The 15,427-nt window shown below is 52.6% G+C and overlaps 1 protein-coding gene across 2 annotated transcripts in view; it reads left to right on the forward strand.

The window, feature by feature from the left end:
• The first annotated feature begins 769 nt into the window (after positions 1–769).
• Positions 770–15,427, forward strand: part of DISP3 (dispatched RND transporter family member 3) — a 113,675-nt gene continuing 99,017 nt past the window's right edge. The window contains exon 1 of one of the 2 annotated variants that reach the window (XM_083163438.1): positions 770–1,114. The gene's annotated coding sequence lies outside the window, so the exon portion shown is untranslated. Of the gene's footprint in view, positions 1,115–8,593; positions 14,137–15,427 lie in introns of those variants that run through there. The other variant, XM_083163439.1, reaches the window with a different exon arrangement.

The raw sequence follows: 15,427 nt of genomic DNA on the forward strand, positions 1-15,427 counted from the left end.
GTATCCACGTGCCTCCGTCCTGTTTCCATTTGGTTGTCAGTTAGCCACCAAGGTCACTCCCGGGTCCCAAATCCCTAGTCGTGACACAAGGGGCACATGGTGGGGTAGGAACACAGCTGGCCAGGGCAGTGTGTTTGTCAGTACCCCCCTCACATACAGGGCACATGGTGGGTTGGGTGCCCAGCAGCCCCCTGGCCCGGGCAGTGTATCCCTCCTGGCATGGGCCATGTTGGGAGGTATGGGTATGCACATGGTGGGGTGGGAACACAGAAGGCCAGGGAAGTGTGTTTGTCAGTCAGTGCCCCCACCCCCCAGTCACATACAGGGCACATGGTGGGGTGGGTGCCCGGGCAGTGTATCCCTCCTGGCATGGGTCATGTTGGGAAGTATGGGTATGTTATGCACACGGTGGGGTGGGAGCACAGCAGGCCAGGGCAGTGTGTTTGTCAGTACCCCCCTCACATACAGGGCACATAGTGGAGTGGGTGCCTATCAGCCCCCTTGCCCTGGCAGTGTGTATGTGAGTACCCCCCTCACATACGGAGCACATAGTGGGGTGGGTGCCCAGCAGCCCCCTGGCCCGGGCAGTGTATCCCTCCTGGCATGGGTCATGTTGGGAAGTATGGGTATGCACACGGTGGGGTGGGAACACAGCAGGCCAGGGCAGTGTGTTTGTCAGTCAGTGCCCCCCCTCACATACAGGGCACATTGTGGGGTGGGTGCCCGGGCAGTCAGTCAGCGTAGTGCCAGCCAGCCGCCTCAGCAGCAGCAGCACACTATATACAGCAGCTGGGTCTGTACCAATGGCCGGGAGCACGGGGAGGACACGGTCCGGCAGAGGCTCCCTGGCATCGGGCACGGCCAGTAGCAGCCCTCGGGCACAGCCTGGGTGCAGCATCCTCCGGGCACAGTCTGGGTGCAGCGCTGGGGGCCGGTGCCAGGGAGGGGGTGAGTGAGGGCCGCCCCTCCGTCACTGCTGAGTGGTATCTGCCGCTATGAAAACAAAGGAGGAGAGAGAGAGCCGGCAGATATAAGGATGGCAGCCACCGTGTGTGGGCAGCAGAGGGGTCAGTCTGCCCGAAGCCTCCCGCACCACTAGTGCACCCGGCTCCAGGTACCGGGGAGGGGGGCATCACCAGGGAGGGGGGTACTGTGTATGACCGGGGGAGGGGGGCATCACCAAGGAGGGGAGTACTGTGTATGACCGGGGAGGGGGGCATCACCAGGGAGGGGAGTACTGTGTATGACCGGGGAGGGGGGCATCACCAGGGAGGGGGGAACTATGTATGACCGTGGGCATCACCAGGGAGGGGGGTACTGTGTATGACCGGGGGAGGGGGGCATCACCAGGGAGGGGAGTACTGTGTATAACCGGGGTGGGGGGCATCACCAGGGAGGGTGGTACTGTGTATGACCAGGGAGGGGGGGCATCACCAGGGAGGGGGGTACTGTGTATGACCAGGGAGGGGGGGCATCACCAGGGAGGGGGGAACTATGTATGGCCGGGGCATCACCAGGGAGGGGGGTACTGTGTATGACCGCAGGAGGGGGGCATAACCAGGGAGGGGGGTACTGTGTATGACCGGGGGAGTGGGGCATCACCAGGGAGGGGGGTACTGTGTATGACCGGGGGAGTGGGGCATCACCAGGGAGGGGGGTACTATGTATGACTGGGGAGGGGGGGCATCATCACCAGGGAGGGGGGTACTGTGTATGACCGGGGAGGGGGGCATCATCACCAGGGAGGGGGGTACTGTGTATGACTGGGGAGGGGGGCATCATCACCAGGGAGGGGGGTACTGTGTATGACCGGGGAGGGGGGCATCATCACCAGGGAGGGGGGTACTGTGTATGACTGGGGAAGGGGGCATCACCACCAGGGAGGGGGGTACTGTGTATGACCGGGGAGGGGGGCATCATCACCAGGGAGGGGGGTACTGTGTATGACCGGGGAGGGGGGCATCATCACCAGGGAGGGGGGTACTGTGTATGACTGGGGAGGGGGGCATCACCACCAGGGAGGGGGGTACTGTGTATGACCGGGGAGGGGGGCATCATCACCAGGGAGGGGGGTACTGTGTATGACTGGGGAGGGGGGCATCATCACCAGGGAGGGGGGTACTGTGTATGACTGGGGAGGGGGGCATCATCACCAGGGAGGGGGATACTGTGTATGACCGGGGGAGGGGGGCATCACCAGGGAGGGGGGTACTATGTATGACCGGGGGAGGGGGGCATCACCAGGGAGGGGGGTACTGTGTATGACCGGGGGCATCACCAGGGAGGGGGGTACTGTGTATGACCGGGGGCATCACCAGGGAGGGGGGTACTGTGTATGACCGGGGGCATCACCAGGGAGGGGGGTACTGTGTATGACCGGGGGCATCACCAGGGAGGGGGGTACTGTGTATGACCGGGGGCATCACCAGGGAGGGGGGTACTGTGTATGACCGGGGGCATCACCAGGGAGGGGGGTACTGTGTATGACCGGGGGCATCACCAGGGAGGGGGGTACTGTGTATGACCGGGGGCATCACCAGGGAGGGGGGTACTGTGTATGACTGGGGCATCACCAGGGAGGGGGGTACTGTGTATGACCGGGAAAGGGGGGCATCACCAGGGAGGGGGGTACTGGTTATGACCGATCGAGGGGGGCATCACCAGGGAGGGGGGTACTGTGTATGACCGGGAAAGGGGGGGCATCACCAGGGAGGGGGGTACTGTGTATGACCGATCGAGGGGGCATCACAAGGTAGAAAGGGGGGCATCACCAGGGAGGGTGGAGAATCGGTACAATCGGGGGCAGTGTAGGGGGTACTCTGCATTAGGATGAGTTGAATCTGTAGATTGGGAGGTCACTCTGCATGTGGGGAGCCACTTGGTGGGGTCACTCTAAATTTTGGGGTCGCTCGGTGGCGGTCACTCTGCTTTTAGGGAGTTACTTGTGCGGGTCACTCTGCATTTGTGGGGGTCACTGTTCATATGGGGAGCCACTTCGTGGGGGTCACTCTGTATTTGAGGAGTCACTTGGTGGGGTCACTGCATTTGGGGAGTCGCCCGGTGGGGTCACTCTGCATTTGGGGAGTTACTCACGGGGGTCAATCTGCATTTGGGGTGTCACTTGGTTGGTGTCACTCTGCATTTGGGGAGTCACTGGTACATTGTTACATGCGGGGGCTCCTGCTCTGCACTACCTGCTGGGGGACGGGTACCTATGACTGGTACATTGTTACATTCGGGGGCTCCTGCTCTGCACTACCTGCTGGGGGACGGGTCCCTGTGACTGGTACATTGTCACATACGGGGGCTCCTGCTCTGCACTACCTGCTGGGAGAGGGGTCCCTGTGACCAGAGCCGAATTTCCCATTAGGCACGTGAGGCACCGGCCTAGGGGCGGCACATGTTTGGGGGCGGCACTTGGATGCCTGTGATAGTACTGTCAGCCCAAAATGTACCAATAACTGCAAAAATCCACTGTACTGTACTATATTCCATCTTAAATAGAGGGTAAATGGATAGGACATGCAGATACTGCCCCTATAAACTGTCCTACTTAGTAAACATTATTGTTGTGCCTAGGGGCGCCCTCATCCCTAAATCCGCCCCTGCCTGTGACTGGTACATTGTTACATATGGGGGCTCCTGCTCTGCACTACCTGCTGGGAGAGGGGTCCCTGTGACTGGTACATTGTTACATTCGGGGGCTCCTCGCTTTGCACTACCTGCTGGGGGACGGGTCCCTATGACTGGTACATTGTTACATGCAGGGGCTCCTGCTCTGCACTACCTGCTGGGGGACGGGTCCCTATGACTGGTACATTGTTACATGCAGGGGCTCCTGCTCTGCACTACCTGCTGGGGGACGGGTCCCTATAACTGGTACATTGTTACATGCGGGGGCTCCTGCTCTGCACTACCTGCTGGGGGACGGGTCCCTATGACTGGTACATTGATACATGCAGGGGCTCCTGCTCTGCACTACCTGCTGGATGACGGGTCCCTATGACTGGTACATTGTTACATGTGGGGGCTCCTGCTCTGCGCTACCTGCTGGGGGACGGGTCCCTGTGACTGATACATTGTTACATGCAGGGGCTCCTGCTCTGCACTACCTGCTGGGGGACGGGTCCTTGTGACTGGTACATTGTTACATGTGGGGGCTCCTGCTCTGCGCTACCTGCTGGGAGACGGGTCCCTATGACTGGTACATTGTTACATGCAGGGGCTCCTGCTCTGCACTACCCGCTGGGGGACGGGTCCCTATGACTGGTACATTGTTACATACGGGGGCTCCTGCTCTGCGCTACCTGCTGGGGGACGGGTCCCTATGACTGGTACATTGTTACATATGGGGGCTCCTGCTCTGCGCTACCTGCTGGGGGACGGGTCCCTGTGACTGGTACATTGTTACATACAGGGGCTCCTGCTCTGCACTACCTGCGGGGGGAAGGGTCCCTATGACTGGTACATTGTTACATGCAGGGGCTCCTGCTCTGCACTACCTGCTGGGGGACGGGTCCCTTTGACTGGTACATTGTTACATGCGGGGGCTCCTTCTCTGCTCTACCTGCTTGGGGACGGGTCCCTGTGATTGGTACATTGTTACATACGGGGGCTCCTGCTCTGCACTACCTGCTGGGGGAAGGGTCCCTGTGACTGGTACATTGTTACATTCGGGGGCTCCTGCTCTGCACTACCTGCTGGGGACGGGTCCCTGTGACTGGTACATTGTTACATTCGGGGGCTCCTGGCTCCTGCTCTGCACTACCTGCTGGGGGACGAGTCCCTATGACTGATACATTGTTACATACGGGGGCTGCTGCTCTGCGCTACCTGCTGGGGGACGGGTCCCTATGACTGGTACATTGTTACATGCAGGGGCTCCTGCTCTGCACTACCTGCTGGGGGACGGGTCCCTATGACTGGTACATTGTTACATACGGGGGCTCCTGCTCTGCGCTACCTGCTGGGGGACAGGTCCCTGTGACTGGTACATTGTTACATACGGGGGCTCCTGCTCTGCGCTACCTGCTGGGGGACGGGTCCCTGTGACTGGTACATTGTTACATACGGGGGCTCCTGCTCTGCACTTCCTGCTGGGGGAAGGGTCCCTGTGATTGGTACATTGTTACATTCGGGGGCTCCTGCTCTGCACTACCTGCTGGGGACGGGTCCCTGTGACTGGTACATTGTTACATTCAGGGGCTTCTGCTCTGCACTACCTGCTAGGGGACGGGTCCCTATGACTGGTACATTGTTACATGCGGGGGCTCCTGCTCTGCACTACCTGCTGGGGGACGGGTCCCTGTGACTGGTACATTGTTACATTCGGGGGCTCCTGCTCTGCACTACCTGCTGGGGGACAGGTCCCTGTGACTGGTACATTGTTACATGCAGGGGCTCCTGCTCTGCACTACCTGCTGGGGGACGAGTCCCTATGACTGGTACATTGTTACATACGGGGACTGCTGCTCTGCGCTACCTGCTGGGGGACAGGTCTTTGTGACCGGTACATTGTTACATTCGGGGGCTCCTACTCTGCACTACCTGCTGGGGACGGGTCCCTGTGACTGGTACATTGTTACATTCAGGGGCTTCTGCTCTGCACTACCTGCTAGGGGACGGGTCCCTATGACTGGTACATTGTTACATGCGGGGGCTCCTGCTCTGCACTACCTGCTGGGGGACGGGTCCCTGTGACTGGTACATTGTTACATTCGGGGGCTCCTGCTCTGCACTACCTGCTGGGGGACAGGTCCCTGTGACTGGTACATTGTTACATGCAGGGGCTCCTGCTCTGCGCTACCTGCTGGGGGACGAGTCCCTATGACTGGTACATTGTTACATGCAGGGGCTCCTGCTCTGCACTACCTGCTGGGGGACGGGTCCCTGTGACTGGTACATTGTTACATTCGGGGGCTCCTTCTCTGCGCTACCTGCTGGGGGACGGGTCCCTGTGACTGGTACATTGTTACATGCAGGGGCTCCTGCTCTGCGCTACCTGCTGGGGGACAGGTCCCTGTGACTTTAATTACATTATATGATCAGCTGCAGGTGATGGGGAAGGTTTGTGCTCTCTCTGGTTCCTTTGTCTGATGGGCAGCTGTGTGGTGTGATAATGGGCAGATGCTGTAGGGGGCATTGTCCTGAGCACCTGGGGGAAGACCCAGCAGTCCAATAAGCAGGCAGTAATAACCCCTTCCCTCCTGACCCTCCAAAAAAAAGCAACTTGTGGCTGGTAACGGCTATGGTCTTTGTTATTTTATTACCGTATATTAAACTTTTTTAAAAATTATTATTATTATTAGAACCTTTGTGTTGTCTGGTTGTCATGTCTGGTTTGTCTGCCCTGTGTGTTTTGGTGCTGATCTGGGGGTAATACCTGGAGTTGCACCCCAGGACCCCCACGCTGGCAGCAGCCTCCTTGTTTGTCTGCCCTAGTGCTGATCTGGGGGTAATACCCTGAGTTGCACCCAGGACCCCCACCCTGGCAGCAGCCTCCTTTGTTGGCTGTCTAGATCATTCGTTACAGAAGACATGTTTTGTATCCCTCCGTTGGCAGGGCGCGGTGCCCCTGTGCATCTGACCTGATTATATAACCGTTTCTGTGGGCGAGATCCATGCTGCAGAGTGACAGCCTGCATATTAATGCCCTAACAGACTACCGCTCACTCATTACCCACTTAATCACATTTTAGCCTTTGCAATTAACACCAAGTTCTCAGAGGTGGCTGAGTGCCAGGCTGCTGTGCCCAGATACTCCGCGCCATGCCCGCTTTCCCAGGGACTGCATGAAACCTTTGTCCTCCATTCCTGTTCAAATAAGACTTTCATTCTGTCCGCCTGTATTCTACACAGCGGATTGTCAGCTCCTCGTTCAGTTTCTCCTAGTAAACATGAAGAACGGGACCTGACATCTATTCTGTAGATTCTGTCGATTCTATTCTATTATTATGCATTTCATTATTATACATTACATTATTAAATATTATATTATTATACATTGCATTATTTTATATTATGTTATTATACATTGTGTTATACATTTCCTTATTAGATAATATTATGCATATTATGCAATATTATACATTACATTATTAAATATTATATTTATACAGTACATTATTTTATATTATGTTATTATACATTGTGTTATACATTTCATTATTATATAATATGTTATTATACATTACATTATTATATATTATGTTATTATACATTATGTTATTGTACATTGTGTTATACATTTCATTATTATATAATATGTTATTATACATTACATTATTATATATTATGTTATTATACATTATGTTATTGTACATTGTGTTATACATTTCATTATTATATATTACGTTATTATACATTGCGTTATACATTACATTATTATACATTACATTATTATATATATATTTCTTTATTATACATTGTGTTGTTATATATTATGTTGTTATATGTTATGTTATTATATTATACGTTATTATACATGACTTTATTGTACATTGCGTTATACATTGTTATTATATATTACGTTATAATATATTATGTTATCATATAATACGTTCTTATACATTACGTTATCGTACATTGTGTTATACATTTCATTATTATATATTATGTTATTATACATTGCGTGATACATTACATTATTATACTTTACATTAATATATATATATATATATATATTATTTTATTGTACATTGTGTTGTTATATATTATGTTGTTATATATTATGTTATTATATAGTACGTTATTATACATTACATTATCGTACATTATGTTATACATTTCGTTATTATACATTAAGCGATTTTACATACTTTATTATACATTACGTTATTTTATAGTCCGTTATTATACATTATGTTATTATACAGTATATTACATTACCTTATTATATTACGTTATGGTACATTGTTATTATATATTATACATAATTATATTGTACATTGTTATACATTTCATTATTATACATGAAGTGATTTTACATACCTTATTATATATTATGTTATTATATATTACCTTATCTTACATGACCTTATACATTATGTTATTATATTATTATATATTATATTTATATACACATTATCTTTATATATATTATTATACATTACCTTTATGTATATTGTTATATATTTGTTACATTACATTATACACTCCTTAAAAAATACTCTGTTTCTCAATAACTTTTTTAGTTGACATTTTTAATTTTGAAGTGTTTTGTCCTTACTCCGAGCAGGCGCCCATTGTGTTACTGTGTCACATTGTGTTCCTTATGTGCGGCGGAGTGTTCTGATCAGTACATTAATAATTTTTAACGCCTGAAATGTGCGTAGGGAGAGTTTGGGTTTTGTGTACCCCACCCCAGTCAGGTGTGGGGTGACATCGCTGATCTACCTGGCACTTTACAGCAGTGGTGGGCTTCCGTATTCTACCATAATATGCCCTGTAACCACCTTTCCCCCGGTTACTCTGTCACATTAGGGGGAACAATGGGGCAGATGTATTAAGCCGTGCGAAGAGATAAACTGGAGATAAAGTGGAAGGAGTTAACGCACCAGCCAATCAACTCCCAACTGTCATATTTCAAACACAGCTGATTGGCTGGTGCGTTATCTCCTTCCACTTTATCTCCAGTTTATCTCTTCGCCCGGCTTAATACATCTGCCCCACTAGGCCCAGACCGCGGGAATGATATCTGATGATGGAGAAGTGGACTGTGCGTGGGAAATGGGGGTCTAGTTCTGAATTACACAGAGATTGTTAGGTGGAAAGGACCTTGGGAAATGCAGAGCCGGTAAGCCGTCATTGGTACATTGCTTTCTTCCTGCGAGGCTGCAAGGGTTAATCGGTTCCGACAATGCTTCGTCTCACAATGTCCTTCCTGCCAGAATAAGAATTGTATAAGGTGTATTTATTGTGACATCAATTACAGAGACACACACAGAAAGTTTATTGTGATTAAGATAAAAGTGGAAATTGTCCTCAGAGATAAATTCCAGGTTGTGTAATATTTCTCTATGGGTGCCGGGATTTATCTTCGGGACAGCTCGGTGTGTTCTGCCTTCCATTAACCCTTCATTCTACAGACTTGTTACCACAAGAGCTCACATCGTGTGTCCAGGGAGGCCGGCTGGACATGTGCACTGGTGATGTAATAGATTCTGCCATTGTTACGCGTGCTTTGTGTCTGTCGCTATGGGAAACACCGGTGATGTCATAGCGCTATATTCTGCCATTGTTATGTGTGCTTTGTGTCTGTTGCCATGGGAAACACCGAAGATGTCATAGCGCTATATTCTGCCATTGTTACGTGTGCTTTGTGTCTGTCGCTATGGGAAACGCTGGTGATGTCATAGCGCTACATTCTGCCATTGTTATGTGTGCTTTGTGTCTGTTGCTATGGGAAACACCGGGGATGTCATAGCGCTATATTCTGCCATTGTTACGTGTGCTTTGTGTCTGATGCTATAGGAAACACTGGTGATGTCATAGTGCTATATTCTGCCATTGTTATATGTGCTTTGTGTCTGTCGCTATAGGAAACGCTGGTGATGTCATAGCACTATATTCTGCCATTGTTACGTGTGCTTTGTGTCTGTTGCTACGGGAAACACCGGGGATGTCATAGCGCTATATTCTGCCATTGTTACACGTGCTTTGTGTCTGTCGCTATGGGAAATGCTGGTGATGTCATAGCGCTACATTCTGCCATTGTTATGTGTGCTTTGTGTCTGTTGCTATGGGAAACACCGGGGATGTCATAGCGCTATATTCTGCCATTGTTACGTGTGCTTTGTATCTGTTGCTATAGGAAACACTGGTGATGTCATAGCGCTAGATTCTGCCAATGTTAGGTGTGCTTTGTGTCTGTCGCTATGGGAAACACCGGTGATGTCATAGCGCTGTATTCTGCCATTGTTATGTGTGCTTTGTGTCTGTTGCTATAGGAAACACCGGTGATGTCATAGCGCTATATTCTGCCATTGTTATGTGTGCTTTGTGTCTGTTGCTGTAGGAAACACAGATGATATCATAGTGCTAGATTCTGCCATTGTCATAATAGCGTATAAGGAAACCAAGGGATATGTGCTAATGTTCAGCCGTAACCAATAGCTACAGTGCGCCATGTAGTGATCAGTCCAGTACTGGACTCATGTGCCAGTGGCCAATAACTAATAACACCATGGGCGCAGAGACAATCCCCCTCCCGATATATGGGTTTTGGTTGTTGTCACTTGTTATACACAGAGCCGATTCATTTTGTAGCTTTACTTACATTAGGAACAACCCTCTCCATTTATATTACAAGGTAACAGGACAGTGATACTACAGTATTGGCATGGTGGCCCCCCTTACCTGTGTAACTCACAGCTGTCCTCCTGACAGTGCCGCGAGGTAACACTACTCCCAGAGCATCACCAACCACAGGCCCTGCTTACTTGTATTCCCCCAGCTTCGTCCCTCCTGCGGCTACCGACCACTTCCTACTAACAGAGATCATCTGTCGCCATTTGCCACAGCAGTCATCTCTGTTGGTTTCTCACAGCTTGGCAGGTGGCTCCCCGCTGTTACTGGCGGCAGCGGTCATCTCTGTGGGTTTCTCACAGCTTGGCAGGTGGCTCCCCGCTGTTACTGGCGGCAGCGGTCATCTCTGTGGGTTTCTCACAGCTTGGCAGGTGGCTCCCCGCTGTTACTGGCGGCAGCGGTCTTCTCTGTGGTTTTCTCACAGCTTGGCAGGTGGCTCCCCGCTGTTACTGGCGGCAGCGGTCATCTCTGTGGGTTTCTCACAGCTTTGCAGGTGGCTCCCCGCTGTTACTGGCGGCAGCGGTCATCTCTGTGGGTTTCTCACAGCTTGGCAGGTGGCTCCCTGCTGTTACTGGCGGCAGGGGTTATCTCTGTGGGTTTCTCACAGCTTGGCGGCCGACTCCCCACTGTTACTGGTGACAGCGGTTATCTCTGTGGGTTTCTCACAGCTTGGCGGCCGACTCCCCATTGTTACTGGTGACAGCGGTTATCTCTATGGGTTTCTCACAGCTCGGTGGCCGACTCCCCGCTGTTACTGGTGGCAGCGGTCATCACTATGGATTTCTCACAGCTTGATGGCCGACTCCCTGGTGTTATTGGCAGCAGTGGTAATATGTATGGGTTTCTCACAGCTTGCTGGGTGGCTCCCCACTGTTACTGGCAGCTGCGGTCATCTATGTGGGTGTCTCACAGCTTGGCGGGTGGCTCCCCGGCTGTTACTGGCGACACCGGCCATCTCTGTGGGTTTCTCACAGCTTGGTGGGGGGCTCACCTAGTACAGTATATAAGCGTTACTGGGGATCTTTAGCCACTGGTAATGTCAGTCTAGCTGCCCCTGACAGACACTGAGATGATACAGTTAGGGGCCGTAGACACTACAGTGAGGGGCCATAGATGCTACAGTGAGGGGCCGTAGATGCTACAGTGAGGGGCCATATACCTTACCGTGAGGGGCCGCAGATGACACAGTGAGGGGCCGCAGATGACACAGTGAGGGGCCGCAGATGACACAGCGAGGGGCTGCAGATGACACAGTGAGGGGCTGCAGATGACACAGTGAGGGTCCGCAGATGACACAGTGAGGGGCCACAGATGACACAGTGAGGGGCCGCAGATGACACAGCGAGGGGCTGCAGATGACACAGTGAGGGGCCGCAGATGACACAGCGAGGGGCTGCAGATGACACAGTGAGGGGCTGCAGATGACACAGTGAGGGGCTGCAGATGACACAGTGAGGGGCCTCAGATGACACGGTAAGGGATCGCAGATGATACAGTGAGGGGCCGCAGATGACACAGTGAGGGGCCACAGATGATGCAATGAGGGGCTGTAGAGGATACAGTGAGGGGCTGCAGATAATGCAGCGAGGGGCCGTAGTCACTCCGTAATGCTGATAATGTGCTGGCCGTCGCTGACAGAACCTTCCGAGCAGCCATATATTGATTAGGTGGAACAATATGCTCCGTGTTCATTGAACGCCTAATGGGCTGGCACGTTTTTGGTCAATATTCAATTAGCTGTATTTCCCTGTAATCTATGACTTTAATAATGTGCGTGACTTCCAGTCATCGCTGGATAATATATACAGTAGGATCCGAATGCCTCAGATCCAGGGATCTGTGTGTGACGACTCAGCATTACTGGTGCACAGCCAATGAGGGCCCTGCTGCCAGTCCTGTGTGTGATCGGCGTCACAGCCAATGGGAGCCCTGCTGCCAGTCCTGTGTGTGATCAGGGTCACAGCCAATGGGGGCCCAGCTGCCAGTCCTGTGTGTGATCGGGGTCACAGCCAATGGGGGCCCAGCTGCCAGTCCTGTATGTGACTAGTGCACAGCCAATAGGGGTCCTGCTACCAGTCCTGTGTGTGTGATTGGGGTCATAGCCAATGGGAGCCTAGCTGCCAGTCCTGTGTGTGATCGGGGTCACAGCCAATGGGGGCCCTGCTGCCAGTCCTGTGTGTGGTCGGGGTCACAGCCAATGGGACCCTAGCTGCCAGTCCTGTGTGTGACTAGTGCACAGCCAATGGGGGCCCTGCTGCCCGTCCTGTGTGTGATCGGGGTCGCAGCCAATGGGGGGCCAGCTGTCAGTCCTGTGTACGATCAGGGTCACAGCCCATGGGGGCCCTGCTGCCAGTCCTGTGTGTGATCGGGGTCACAGCCAATGGGGGCCCTGCTGCCAGTCCTGTGTGTGATCGGGGTCACAGCCAATGGGGGCCCTGCTGCCAGTCCTGTGTGTGATCGGGGTCACAGCCAATGGGGGCCCAGCTGCCAGTCCTATGTATGATCAGGGTCACAGCCAATGGGGACCCTACTACCAGTCCTGTGTGTGATCGGGGTCACAGCCAATGGGGACCCTACTACCAGTCCTGTGTGTGACTAGTGCACAGCCAATGGGGGGCCAGCTGCCAGTCCTGTGTGTGATCGGGGTCACAGCCAATGGGGACCCTACTACCAGTCCTGTGTGTGAGTGGTGCACAGCCAATGGGGGGGCCAGCTGTCAGTCCTGTGTGTGATCGGGGTCACAGCCAATGGGGACCATGCTGCCAGTCCTGTGTGTGACTAGTGCACAGCCAATGGGGGCCCTGCTGCCAGTCCTGTGTGTGATTTGGGTCACAGCCAATGGGGGCCCTGCTGCCAGTCCTGTGTGTGATCTGGGTCACAGCCAATGGGGGCCCTGCTGCCAGTCCTGTGTGTTACTAGTGCACAGCCAATGGGGACCCTACTACCAGTCCTGTGTGTGACTAGTGCACAGCCAATGGGGGGCCAGCTGTCAGTCCTGGGTACGATCAGGGTCACAGCCCATGGTGAACCCAACTACCAGTCCTGTGTGTGACTGGTGCACAGCCAATGGGGGGCCAGCTGCCAGTCCTGTGTGTGATCGGGGTCACAGCCAATGGGGACCATGCTGTCAGTCCTGTGTGTGACTAGTGCACAGCCAATGGGGACCCTGCTACCAGTCCTGTGTGTGATCGGGGTCACAGCCATTGGGGGTCCTGCTGCCAGTCCTGTGTGTGATCGGGGTCACAGCCAATGGGGACCATGCTGTCAGTCCTGTGTGTGACTAGTGCACAGCCCATGGGGACCCTACTACCAGTCCTGTGTGTGACTGGTGCACAGCCAATGGGGGGCCAGCTTCCAGTCATGTGTGTGATCAGGGTCACAGCCAATGGGGACCCTGCTGCAAGTCCTGTGTGTGACTAGTGCACAGCCAATGGGGGCCCTGCTGCCAGTCCTGTGTGTGACTAGTGCACAGCCAATGGGGGGCCAGCTGTCAGTCCTATGTATGATCAGGGTCACAGCCAATGGGGACCCTACTACCAGTCCTGTGTGTGATCGGGGTCACAGCCAATGGGGACCCTACTACCAGTCCTGTGTGTGACTAATGTACAGCCAATGGGGGGCCAGCTGCCAGTCCTGTGTGTGATCGTGGTCACAGCCAATGGGGGGCCAGCTGCCAGTCCTGTGTGTGATCGTGGTCACCCAGGAGATTACATCACTGGTTATATAGGGAATTGTGAGGAAGTTCACAGAGGAGAACCTTGACCCTATGGAGGCATGAGGCACCAGTCCAGGCGCATTTCTACAGATCAGCGGCAGCGTGCCGGTATCTGGGTATGTGGGTGACAGATCAGCAGTGTGCCGGTATGTGGGTGACAGATTGGCAGTGTGTCAGTATCTGGGTATGTGGGTGACAGATTGGCAGTGTGTCAGTGTCTGGGTATGTGGGTGACAGATCAGCAGTGTGCCGGTATGTGGGTGACAGATTGGCAGCGTGCCGGTATCTGGGTATGTGGGTGACAGATTGGCAGTGTGTCGGTTTCCGGGTATGTGGGTGACAGATCAGCAATGTGTCGGTATGTGAGTGACAGATTGGCAGTGTGTCAGTGTCTGGGTATGTGAGTGACAGATCAGCAGTGTGTCGGTATGTGGGTGACAGATTGGCAGTGTGTCGGTATGTGGGTGACAGATTGACAGTGTGCCGGTATGTGGGTGACAGATTGGCAGTGTGTCGGTATGTGGGTGACAGATTGACAGTGTGCCGGTATGTGGGTGACAGATTGGCAGTGTGTCGGTATGTGGGTGACAGATCAGCAGTGTGCCGGTATGTGGGTGACAGATTGGCAGTGTGTCGGTTTCCAGGTATGTGGGTGACAGATCAGCAGTGTGCCGGTATGTGGGTGACAGATCAGCAGTGTGCCGGTATGTGGGTGACAGATTGGCAGCATGTCGGTATGTGGGTGACAGATTGGCAGTGTGTCAGTGTCTGGGTATGTGGGTGACAGATCAGCAGTGTGTCAGTGTCTGGGTATGTGGGTGACAGATCAGCAGTGTGTTGGTATGTGGGTGACAGATCAGCAGTGTGTTGGTATGTGGGTGACAGATTGGCAGTGTGTCAGTGTCTGGGTATGTGGGTGACAGATCAGCAGTGTGTCGGTATGTGGGTGACAGATTGGCAGTGTGTCGGTATGTGGGTGACAGATCAGCAGTGTGCCAGTATGTGGGTGACAGATTGGCAGCATGTCGGTATGTGGGTGACAGATTGGCAGTGTGTCAGTGTCTGGGTATGTGGGTGACAGATCAGCAGTGTGCCGGTATGTGGGTGACAGATTGGCAGTGTGTTGGTATGTGGTGACAGATTGGCAGTGTGTCGGTATCTGGGTGACAGGTCGGCATTCTAACCCCCCCCCCCATAAAATACTTATATATATATATATATATATATATATATTATTTGTGTATTTTAGCTTAAAGCTTTACAACATTGAGGGCCAGATGTAATAAGCTTGGGAAGTGTTAACATGGAGAGTGATAAACCAATAGCCAATCAGCTCCTAACTGCCATGTCACAGGCTGTGTTTGAATAATGACAGGTGGGAGCTGATTGGCTGGTGGTTTATCACAT

Source organism: Crinia signifera, chromosome 19 (assembly GCF_055691185.1).
Source record: "Crinia signifera chromosome 19, ASM5569118v1, whole genome shotgun sequence".
Lineage (NCBI taxonomy): Eukaryota > Metazoa > Chordata > Amphibia > Anura > Myobatrachidae > Crinia > Crinia signifera.